Genomic DNA, 13,020 nt, shown 5'->3' on the forward strand with positions numbered 1-13,020 from the left:
TTTTTAATAACTTACATTTCAGCATGCAGTCATTTTTTTGATAGGAATAGCCCCTCATGATATTGGTTGCAGCTAGTGGGTTTTCTTGTAGTGTTTGATGCACAAACCAAGTTCTGAATTCTACTGGAGAGATAATGGGAACTGCAGATGCTGGAGAATTCCAAGATAATAAAATGTGAGGCTGGATGAACACAGCAGGCCAAGCAGCATCTCAGGAGCACAAAAGCTGACGTTTCGGCCTAGACCCTTCATCAGAGAGGGGGATGGGGAGAGGGAAGTGAAATAAATAGGGACAGAGGGGGAGGCGGACCAAAGATGGAGAGTAAAGAAGATTGGTGGAGAGAGTATAGGTGGGGAGGTAGGGAGCGGATAGGCCAGTCCAGGGAAGACGGACAGGTCAAGGAGGTGGGATGAGGTTAGTAGGTAGATGGGGGTGCGGCTTGGGGTGGGAGGAAGGGATGGGTGAGAGGAAGAACCGGTTAGGGAGGCAGAGACAGGTTGAACTGGTTTTGGGATGCAGTGGGTGGGGGGGAAGAGCTGGGCTGGTTGTGTGGTGCAGTCGGGGGAGGGGACGAACTGGGCTGGTTTAGGGATGCAGTAGGGGAAGGGGAGATTTTGAAACTGGTGAAGTTCATATTGATGCCATTAGGCTGCAGGGTTCCCAGGCGGAATATGAGTTGCTGTTCCTGCAACCTTCGGGTGGCATCATTGTGGCAGTGCAGGAGGCCCATGATGGACATGTCATCTAAAGAATGGGAAGGGGAGTGGAAATGGTTTGCGACTGGGAGGTGCAGTTGTTTGTTGCGAACTGAGCGGAGGTGTTCTGCAAAGCGGTCTCGCAACACATCCCTCACACCCCGCCCCCGCCGCAACCGCCCAAAGAGGATCCCCCTTGTTCTCACACACCACCCTACCAACCTCCAGATACAACGCATCATCCTCCGACACTTCCGCCATTTACAATCCAACCCCACCATCCAAGACATTTTTCAATCCCCACCCCTGTCTGCTTTCCTGAGAGACCACTCTCTCCGTCACTCCCTTGTTCGCTCCACACTGCCCTCCAACCCCACCACACCCAGCACCTTCCCCTGCAACCGCAGGAAATGCTACATTTGCCCCCACACCTCCTCCCTCACCCCTATCCCAGGCCCCAAGATGACATTCCACATTAAGCAGAGGTTCACCTGCGCATCTGCCAATGTGGTATACTGCATCTACTGTACCCGGTGTGGCTTCCTCTACATTGGGGAAACCAAACAGAGGCTTGGAGACCGCTTTGCAGAACACCTCCACTCAGTTCACAACAAACAACTGCACCTCCCAGTCGCAAACCATTTCCACTCCCCCTCCCATTCTTTAAATGACATGTCCATCATGGGCCTCCTGCAGTGCCAGAATGATGCCACCCGAAGGTTGCAGGAACAGCAACTCATATTCCGCCTGGGAACCCTGCAGCCTAATGGTATCAATGTGGACTTCACCAGTTTCAAAATCTCCCCTTCCCCTACTGCATCCCTAAACCAGCCCAGTTCATCCCCTCCCCCCACTGCACCACACAACCAGCCCAGCTCTTTGCCTCCACCCACTGCATCCCAAAACCAGTCCAACCTGTCTCTGCCTCCCTAACCGGTTCTTCCTCTCACCCATCCCTTCCTCCCACCCCACGCCGCACCCCTATCTACCTACTAACCTCATCCCACCTCCTTGACCTGTCTGTCTTCCCTGGACTGACCTATCCCCTCCCTACCTCCCTACCTATACTCTCTCCACCTATCTTCTTTACTCTCCATCTTCGGTCCGCCTCCCCCTCTGTCCCTATTTATTCCAGTTCCCTCTCCCCATCCCCCTCTCTGATGAAGGGTCTAGGCCGAAACGTCAGCTTTTGTGCTCCTGAGATGCTGCTTGGCCTGCTGTGTTCATCCAGCCTCACATTTTATTATTCCGAATTCTACTGCTGATTTCCCATTTCTGTGGATTGAACTGAAGTTATAAATGAAGAACTTCTTTGTGTCTTATACACGCAGTTTTGCTTACTAGCAGCTAATTTTTCATACTCATAGACAGCTGCTGGGTCATTTTTTTTAAAGTTAAAAGTACATTATTGTTATCTTAGATTATATGTTTCAGGTCAGCCTGCAATTTTGAAATGTGTGTACCTTGTTTTACATCACCTTCTGAATTGTGGGATAGATTGGATTGTTCATCTTCCTGTCTCACTGTCTGCTCCATATTTTTGTGTCTCCAAACTGGTCATATCTGCTGTTTTGCAGCTTATGCAAAAAAGTGATGCAAGTGTAAAACGAAAATGGGATGTTCTCTCTCTCTCTCTCTCTCTCTCTCTCTCAATCATTTGTGCCAAAATATCACATTTGAGCAAATTGAGGAGGCATCCCCCAAGAACCACTTCAGCCAGGACTGTGATTGAACCCGTGCAATCAGCATTATTAAGCACTATGCTCTTAACCATTGGAACTAATTGTCTGTACTTCCCAAGATTTCACACCATAAAATATTACGCTGTGCCTATCAGTCAACATAGACATTTGTAAGCATGATGTTCAGATGTGTTATGGCATTTCTGAACCAAGTGGGACTTGAACTGGAGTTCGAATACCACCACTTTGCAACAAGAGCCCACCCATCAATCCATTTAGATATTTTTCAGATATGTTATGAAACATTTATGGAGCAGTTGACAAAAATGGCTTCAATGCATAAAACCTATCCAAAGCTTTTAAATCTCCTCAAATGGTTAAATCCCTTTTAAAAACAAGCAAATTTCTAGCCAGGCACCATATCAATATCAACAAATCCTTTACTGGATGGATCACTTGGTATCGATCCAGGCACCGGAAAGGACGATGGCAGAAACAGCCCAGTCGACCATGCAAAGTCTTCCTCGCGAACATCTAGGGGCTAGTGCCTAAATTGGGAGAGCTGTCACACAGACTAGTCAAGCAACAGCCTGACATAGTCATCCTCACAGAATCATACCGTACAAACAATGTCCCAGACACCACCATCACCATCTCTGGAATGTCCTGTCTCACTGGTAGGACAGACCCAGCAGAGGGGGCTGCACAGTGGTGTACAGTTGGGAGGGAGTTGCTCCAGGAGTCCTCAACATTAATTCCAGACTCCATGAAGTCTCATAGTTTCAGGTTAAATGTGGGCAAGGAAACCTGCTGCTGATTACAACATACTGTCCTCCCTCAGCTGATGAATCAGTACTCCTCAATGTTGAACAACACTTAGAGGAAGCACTGAGGATGGCAAGGACACAAAATGTACTCTGAGTAGGGGATTTCAATTTCCACCTCCAAGAGTGGCTCGGCAGCAGCGCTACAGATCAAGCTCGTCGGGTACTTAAGGACATAACTGCTGGACTGGGTCTGTGGCAGGTAGTGAGGGAACCAACAAGAGGGAAAAACATAGCTGATCTCATCCCTGATAATCTGCCAGCTGCAGTCGCACCTGTCCATGACAGTATCGGTAAGCGTGACCTTTGCACAGTCCTTGTGGAGACGAAGTCCTGCCTTTACATTGAGAACAACCTCCATCGTGTTGTGTGGTGCTGCCACCATGCTAAATGGGACAGACTTTGCACAGATTTAACACCTCAAGACTGGGCATCCATGAGGTGCTGAGGGCAATCCACAGCAGCAGAATTGTACTCCAGCACAATCTGTAACCTCATGGCCCAGCAATTACCTTAATCAACCATTATCATCAAGCCAGGGGATCAACCCTGGTTCAATGAAGAGTACAAGAGGTCATGTCAGGAGCTGCACCAGACATGCCTGAAGGTGAGGTATCAACCTGGTGAAGCCACCAAACAGGACTACTTGCACGCCAAACAGCGAAAGCAGCAAGGGATGGTCAGAGCTAAGTGATCCCACAACCAATGGATCAGATCTAAGCTCTGCAGTCCTGCTACATCCAGTCATGAACGGTGGTGGAAAATTAAACAACTCACTGGAGGACGAGGCTCCACAAATATCTCCATCCCCAATGATGGAAGAGCCCAGCAGATCACTGCAAAAGATGGTGCTGAAGCATTCACAGCAATCTTCATCCAGAAGTGCCAAGTGGATGATCCATCTCAGCCTCCTCCAGTGGTCCCCACATTACAGATACCAGTCTTCAGCCAATTCAATTCACTCCATGAGATATCAAGGAATGGTTGGAGGCACTGGATACAGCAAAGGCTACTGGCCCTGACAACATTCTGGCAATTATACTGAAGGTTTGTGCTCCAAACCTTGCCCCCCCGCCACTTAGCCAAGCTGTTCCAGTACAGTTACAACGCTGGTATCTACCCAGCAATGTGGAAAATTGCCCAAATATGTGCTGTACACAAAAAGCAGGACAAATCCAAACTGTCAGTTCAACCCCATCAGTCTCCTCTTGATCATCAGTAAAGTGATGGAAGGTGTCATCAACAGTGCGATCAAGCAGCACCTGCTCAGAAATAACCTGCTCAGTGATGCCCAGTTTGGGTTCCACCAGGGCCTCTCAGCTCCTGACCTCATTAAAGCTTTGGGTTCAAACATGGACAAAAGAACTGAATTCCAGAGGCGAGGTGAGAGTGACAGCCCCTGACATCAAGGCTGCTTTCGACCAAGTGTGGCATCAAGGAGCCCTAGTGAAACTGGAATCAATGGGTATCAGAGGACAAACACTCCAGTGGTTGGAGTCACACCTGACACATAGGAAAATGGTTGTGGTTGTTGGAGGTCAATCATCTCAGCTCCAGAACATCTCTGCAGGATTTCCTCAGGGTAGTGTCCTAGGCCCAAAAATCTTCAGCTGCTTCATCAATGACCTTCCCTCCATCATAAGGTCAGAATTGGGGATGCTCGCTGATGATTACACAATGCTGAGCACTATTTGTGACTCCTCAGCTACTGAAGCAGCCCAGTATCTGCAACAAGATCTGGATAATATCCAGGCTTGGGCTGACAAGTGGCAAGTGACATTTGCGCCACACAAATGCCAGGCTCTGACCGTCATCAATAAGAGACAATCTAATGAACGTCCCTTGACATTCAATGGTGTTACCATCACTGAATCCCCCATTATCAACATCCTGGGGTTACCATTGACTAGAAACTCAACTGGACTCACACATTAACACGGTGACTACGAGAGCAGGTCAGAAGCTGGGAATACTGTGGTGAGTAGCTCATCTCCTGACTCCTCAAAGCCCGACCACCATCTGCAAGGCACAAGTCAGGAGTGTGATGGAATACTCCCCACTTGCCTGGATGAGTGCAGCCCCAACAACACTCAAGAAGCTTAACATCATCTCAGACAAAGCAACCCACTTGATTGGCACTACATCCACAAACATTCACTCCCTCCACCACCAGTGCTCAGGAGCAGCAGTGTGTACTATCTACAAGATGCACTGCAGAAATTCATCAAAGATCCTCAGACAGCACTTTCCAAACCCACAACCACTCCCATCTAAAAGGACTAGGGCAGCTGACATATGGGAACACCACCACCTCCAAGTTTCCCTCCAAGTCACCCACCATTCCGACTTGGAAATATATCACCGCTCCTTCACTGTCACTTGGTCAAAATCCTGGAATTCCCTCCCTAACAGTGTTGTGGGTCAACCCACAGCAGGGGGACTGCAGTGGTTCAAGAAGGCAGCTCACCACCACCTTCTCAAGGGCAATGAAGAATGGACAAGAAATGCTGGCCAGCCAGCAACACCCACATCCCACAAAATGAATAGAAAAAAAAGCTTCTCTAAGTTATTAATCAAACCACGAACTTATAACCTCACTACTGAGATAATGATGACTTTTGAAATTCAGCCCACTATTCAAAATAATATAATATTATTGCTTGGGAAAATGTAACAGAGCTCTATTGAAACTGTCCAACCAGATGCTGTTTTTCTTTTCTAATCTATGGCTACTAAACAATGCAGCCCAAATTCTAACTTGGTGATTCTGTTTTCGTTTTAAAGATAAAAGAACAGTGGATCATGACAGTTATCCAGACTTCATCTGCCCTTCAAGTGTGCTTTTGGCCATTGCATCAAATTATGATTTCCAGATTGTAGGTTAAGAATCTTAGAACAGCCAAAAATGTTTGAACTCGTAGTTGGCTCAAATGGCCCTGCGGAATGTGGGTTTCCCTCCTATACGATTCATACCCTGCCCTTTTACCTCTTCTGGCAACTGTGCCTTTATCAGAAGTGGTGATGTAACTTGTGAATCCAGATCCCACCTATTGTTTATGAGGGTTCACAGAGTCTTCCCAACACTGTTGAAATCTGGCTCAACGTGCCAAAGTTAGAGATCACATGATCGTTCCTCATTTACTCAAAGGTAGTTTATTACAGTCACAAGGATAGGGAGAAACATGTGGAGTAGCTCAGAGTTAAAGGGAGAAATTTGATGGCCCCCTGTCCTCCACTAACCCCAAGTGATAGATTTATGATCTGAATCCCATTTCTGTGCAACTTGAGAGTCCGAGGAGAAGTCTTGCTTTACCAGAACAATGCCAACACAGAAAAAACCTCAAACCCCACCCCCACCAGCACCCAAAACCTCCCTACAATGTCAGACATACATGCCATCCACTCTCAGATGATTTTCCAACCCAATACAGGCAGGGGTCGGATTAACCCATCAATCTCATTTAGAACATGCCCTGCAGTTTCCGTTTGGCAGAACCTGCTGGGGACCTCCTCCTCTGCGTTTCCTGTTAGAAATTATCCCTGTCGTTCTCATCGAATTATTTTCTGGCCCAAAGGTCTCAGGGTAATTTTGAGTCTTGGTGCCCATTATACGTCTCTGGATTTGTTTCCATTGAAGTCCACGAAAGTAAAACCAGTCGGGATGTGAAGGCCTGCCACTTTGGTCATTTTATATCATACCAACTCAAAATTACCTTTGTCTTGCAGCTAATGAAAGTCTTGCTACGCTTGTTCTTTGCTGATTGTTGTTCACATCTTAGTGCAACCACAGGGAAGAATAATTAGCCACACAGCCCCTCTGCTAAAGAAGGCAAACAGACAAGACAATTACAACCCAATGGTCTCAATGTGGACTTTACTGGTTTCAAAATCGCCCCACTGCCAGCCTCATCCCATGACCAACCCACCCTCTAATCCCCCTCTCCTTGACCTGACACAACATATTCACCTTCTCTCCCACCTATCAGCTCCTACCTGACCAATCCCCAACACGACCTACCTGCACTCACCTATCACTATCCCACCTACCTTCCCCAGCCCCACCCCTCCTTCTCCCGATTTATTTTGGAACTCCCTTCCATCTGTCCCATTTCTGAAGAAGGGTCCTGACCCGAAACATCAACTTTCCTGCTCCTCTGATGCTGCTTGGCCTGCGGTGTTTATCCAGCTCCATGCTGTGTTGTCTCTGACTCCAGCACTGGCAGTTATTAATATCTCAGACAAGACATCTGCTCGTCATCACCTTAGGGAACCAAAGTTGATGTGTATTTGTACAGTCAAAGGGAACTTTGAATTTGGCTCATGAGGTCAAGTAGCCTAATGGGTGCTTCTAGTCATTGCTCATAAAGGCTGGTGTCTTGGGTGAAGTGCCAGTGATTTCTTTATAATTGCAGAGGAAGACCCCTTAAATAAAAGTCACCTTTACATGAAAGCGTTGAAAGCCAACATAAAATAATCAATGTCTCTACTTGTGGTTTCCTTGAGGAATTCATGTGAATTAATATAAACCTGAAAACCACCAGATTTACGCATCATCTTTAATCAAAAACTCAATGAAGTTTAACAGTTTCGGAAAAACCAGAACTAGTAGCCCAGGTGATAAAATTTTAACGCTGGATTGATCATTAACATAATTTTGTCCTTTCCTTGCATTTTCCTTTTGGCATTTAGACACATCTTTCGGAACAGATATGCTATCAAGAGTTTATTTTTGCAATGTTAACTGGTTGCTCTGACTTCTACAGAACAGAGAAGTCACCTGTCCTCTCAGTTTTCCCTTTTTTCTCATTGCTTCTGCATTTTAAAAAATCTTAAAACATAAAGGGCCAAATTTTCTGAGTAGTGGCAATCTTATGCAAATTGTCAGTCCATTTTTTGCAAAAGGAGAGGAGAGAACTCTACATTTCTGTCAGCAGATTCCAATCATGACTCAATCAGAACAGTACTTCCCATTCCGACAGTCCTTTCATGGTGGGGTAAGGCAAACCATAGCCTCTTTTCACAACAGTCAGCTGCTATATTCAGGAAAGCAGTGGTCCAAAATCACAGACAGCAATTGTGACAACTGCAGTCAAATGGTCAGTACATAAAGTAAGCGTGAGGTTAGGATGCTGAGAGAAAAGGGTGCAGATGGGTCAGTGACAGAGCAGATTGGGTCTGGCATTGGGGAAGATGGTAAGCTGAGTCATATAGAGTGTGGAGCGGGTGATGGGGGCCAAGTCCCAGGGAGAGAGGGTGAGTGTGTGAGGCATATTAAGTCGGGGTAGTGAAAATGTGGGCTGTAGTGGGAGAAAGCGGGTTGCGGGTAGATGGAGAGATCAGGTCCAGAGTGAGAGCTGGTCAGGTCCAATGGTTGGGAAAGTGGGGATTAGTACCAGAGCAAGGGGAGGGGAAATCAGATCTGTGTGCATGAAGGGACGGGAATTATGTCTGGAGCACAGAGGGGCGGGGTCATGTTTAGAATGTTGATTGGTGTCAACAACTCCAGAGCTGGGTGGAGTAACAGCTCCTGGGGGACATTAGTTCAGAGTCTGGGTGGTATACGTTGTCTAGGGAAGGTGTTGTTGGAGATTTGTAAGCTGTGTGTGGTTGGTTGAATAGTCAATCACGAATTGTACTATGCATTTAATAGTATAGCATTTTCGGAGTAACTACTTAGTTAACTTCATCAGAACCTTCCAAACTCTATGATTTTGATGGATGCTTTAAGACGGTACCAGGTATAGGGGACTTCCCAATGGGTTTCCTGGGTAATTCCTTCAGAGTCTACTCCCACGGGGAATCTGCAGGTGTCTGTGCACATCGGAAAATCATTGCCACTATTTTCCACCTGAGAATGAGATGTGTTGCACCATTATGTCATTCCATATCTCACTAGTGATTAATGATAATACAAACTCCAAAGGCTGCTGGCTGAAGCTCCTATTTAATTCAAAATAAATTCAAAGGAGATGGTGGTGCATGGTAATGTCTCTAGACTAAAAGCCCATCAACCACCACCACCCCCCTTCTCCATAGGCTAAAGCTAGGGTCAAATCACCTTGGTAATTGCTGAAATGCAACTTCAATTTTTAAAAAATCTGTAATTGAAAGTTAGTCTCAGTGATGGTGACCATCAAGCTACTGTCAAATGTTGTAAAACCTTATCAGGATCACAATTGCTGTCCAGGGAAAGAAATCTGCCGTTTTTACCTACATGGATGACATGTGACTCCAAACCCACAGCTCTCTGAAATGGCTGAGCTGAGCCACTCAGTTCAAGGCTAATTAGGGATGTGCAACAAATACTTAACTTGACTGGAACACACACAACCCATGGAAGAATTGTTTTTAAATGATATTTACTTAAGTAACAAAATAAGAATAAGAAATGAGCTGCTTCAGACTTTTATTTCAGACGACTGCAAGCTGGGAAATTTGAAACATCATAATTCATTTGAACTTTTAAGATTGTGAAGACTTGACTATAGAGTATAAAATGACACTGGTGCATTCGTTCCACTCAATACCAACCCTTTTGGACACTTGCTAAAGGAAAAATTAAGTGCATTTGCTGCATGGGTAATAACATTGTAATACTATCGGACACCACTACCGTTAACTTCAGACACTGTCAAGTCATCTTTCTCAATTTTCTTCGTATATCTGAAAACATTACTAGTGCAGTATTGCTGACCCATTGTCTCAGCCCGCTCCTGCCCCACCGAACTCATCTCCACCTATCTGGACTCCATTTTCTCCCCTTTGGTCCAGGAACTCCCTACCTACATCCGTGACACCACCCATGCCCTCCACCTCCTCCAGGACTTCTAATTCCCTGGCCCCCAACACCTCATTTTCACCATGGACGTCCAGTCCCTATACACCTGCATTCCGCATGCAGATGGCCTCAAGGCCCTCCGCTTCTTCCTGTCCCGCAGGCCCGACCAGTCCCCCTCCACCGACACCCTCATCCGCCTAGCTGAACTCGTCCTCACCCTCAACAACTTCTCTTTCGATTCCTCCCACTTCCTACAGACTAAAGGGGTGGCCATGGGCACCCGCATGGGCCCCAGCTATGCCTGCCTCTTTGTAGGTTACGTGGAACAGTCCCTCTTCCGCATCTACACAGGCCCCAAACCCCACCTCTTCCTCTGTTACATTGATGACTGTATCGGCACCGCCTCTTGCTCCCCAGAGGAGCTCGAACAGTTCATCTACTTCACCAACACCTTCCACCCCAACCTTCAGTTCACCTGGGCCATCTCCAGCACATCCCTCGCCTTCCTGGACCTCTCTGTCTCCATCTCAGGCAATCAGCTTGTAACTGATGTCCATTTCAAGCCCACCGACTCCCACTGCTACCTAGAATACACCTCCTCCCACCCACCCTCCTGCAAAAATTCCATCCCCTATTCCCAATTCCTCCGCCTCCGCCGCATCTGCTCCCAGGATGAGGCATTCCACTCCCGCACATCCCAGATGTCCAAGTTCTTCAAGGACCGCAACTTTCCCCCCACAGTGGTCGAGAACGCCCTTGACCGCGTCTCCCGCATTTCCCGCAATGCATCCCTCACACCCCGCCCCCGCCACAACCGCCCAAAGAGGATCCCCCTCATTCTCACACAACACCCCACCAACCTCCGGATACAACGCATCATCGTCCGACACTTCCGCCATCTACAATCCGACCCCACCACCCAAGACATTTTTCCATCCCCACCCCTGTCTGCTTTCCGGAGAGACCACTCTCTCTGTCACTCCCTTGTTTGCTCCACACTGCCCTCCAACCGCACCACACCCGGCACCTTCCCCTGCAACCGCAGGAAATTCTACACTTGCCCCCACACCTCCTCCCTCACCCCTATCCCAGGCCCCAAGATGACTTTCCCATATTAAGCAGAGGTTCACCTGCACATCTGCCAATGCGGTATACTGCATCCACTGTACCCGGTGTGGCTTCCTCTACATTGGGGAAACCAAGCGGAGGCTTGGGGACCACTTTGCAGAACACCTCCACTTGGTTCGCAATAAACAACTGCACCTCCCAGTCGCAAACCATTTCCACTCCCCCTCCCATTCTTTAGATGACATGTCCATCATGGGCCTCCTGCAGTGCCACAATGATGCCACCCGAAGGTTGCAGGAACAGCAACTCATATTCCGCTTGGTAACCCTGCAGCCCAATGGTATCAATGTGGACTTCACCAGCTTCAAAATCTCCCCTTCCCCCACCGCATCCCAAAACCAGCCCAGTTCGTCCCTCCCCCCACTGCACCACACAACCAGCCCAGCTCTTTGCCTCCACCCACTGCATCCCAAAACCAGCCCAACCTGTCTCTGCCTCCCTAACCTGTTCTTCCTCTCACCCATCCCTTCCTCCCACCCCAAGCCGCACCTCCATCTCCTACCTACTAACCTCATCCCACCTCCTTGACCTGTCCGTCTTTCCTGGACTGACCCATCCCCTCCCTACCTCCCCACCTATACTCTCCTCTCCACCTATCTTCTTTTCTCTCCATCTTCGGTCCACCTCCCCCTCTCTCCCTATTTATTCCAGAACCCTCACCCCATCCCCCTCTCTGATGAAGGGTCTAGGCCCGGAAGGCGAGCTTTTGTGCTCCTGAGATACTGCTTGGCCTGCTGTGTTCATACAGCCTCACATTTCATTATCAGGGCAGTATTGCTAGTAAGTTAGTTAAATGTACAATGTTAGCTGACAGAACTGGACATAGCAGAAGAAACTTTGTCGAGAAAATTAACACCATGATATAGTTATGCACCTCTTTGGAAGTCGTTGGATAAAGCGTAGCTAAGTTATGATCACACTTTCCAGGCTTCAGTGTGTCTGCATTTGATGGACCATTAATGGGCAATTAACATAACCCACTCATGGTAAGAGTATCCAGTGTCAAACAACAGTAGTGCAGAAGCCTAGCAGTGCCTTGAGGGAGTAGATATAACTATAAGACAGACTACAAGCCTTGGGGCTTTCTAGCTGCTATTCTCAAAGACCAAAGTACTACTTGGATGGTGCATTGGAAAATCGGCGCTTAGCTTTCTTAACTTGCTGATTGCACTCCTCGTGTCCTGCAACATAAGGGATTCTGGATCCAAGGTATCACTGCTGTTTGCATTAACTCCTGGGAAATAAACATTGACACATCTATATTTTTTCCACTTGACCATTCAAAATTAAAACAATGATTTTCTTATTTTGTTTTTGTGAGGAGCCATGTGATCTTTATTTGATAGTTGTATTGGTGGTTTGAACTGACAGAATCACTGACATCGTCAGTAATTCTAATGGACCGTCATGCTTTTAAAAGTCAGGTGGAACTTAAGGGGAAGTAAGTTACAAGGAACACTGTCTCTGAGATGCAGTGGTGTAGCGGTAATATCAGTGGACCTGGAAACCAGAAACTCAAGCTGGTGTCCTGGAGATATGTTCATATCCAGCCGTGGCAGATGGTAAAATTTGAATTCAATTTTTAAAAAAAGTGGCGATGTTGACTGCCATGAAAACACAGTTGTTTCATTAGTGTTCTTTTGGAGGAGGAAATTGGCTGTCCTTACCTGGTCAGGTCTACTGCAAAAACGTGATTGCATCTTAACTATCCTCAGGGTAATAAATGTTGACCTAGCCAGTGATACCCACATCCAATGAATGAATTTTTAAAAAGCTGTCAGAATCCTGTAACATATAATGAACAATATATTTATAATAGGGGGCCTGTTAATTTCTTAATTCACTTTTAGGAGAAGGATAATAAGAACCATTCAAGAAATACTGAAAATAAGATGAAGTTACATTTACTGTG

General features: G+C 47.0%; 1 protein-coding gene across 1 annotated transcript in view; it reads left to right on the top strand.

Annotated features, from left to right (window-relative positions):
• The window catches only part of plekhb1 (pleckstrin homology domain containing B1), an 85,273-nt gene that overhangs the window by 34,860 nt on the left and 37,393 nt on the right, over positions 1–13,020 (top strand). The gene's annotated exons all lie outside the window — the stretch shown is intronic.

Source organism: Stegostoma tigrinum, chromosome 6 (genome assembly GCF_030684315.1).
Source record: "Stegostoma tigrinum isolate sSteTig4 chromosome 6, sSteTig4.hap1, whole genome shotgun sequence".
NCBI classification, from domain to species: domain Eukaryota; kingdom Metazoa; phylum Chordata; class Chondrichthyes; order Orectolobiformes; family Stegostomatidae; genus Stegostoma; species Stegostoma tigrinum.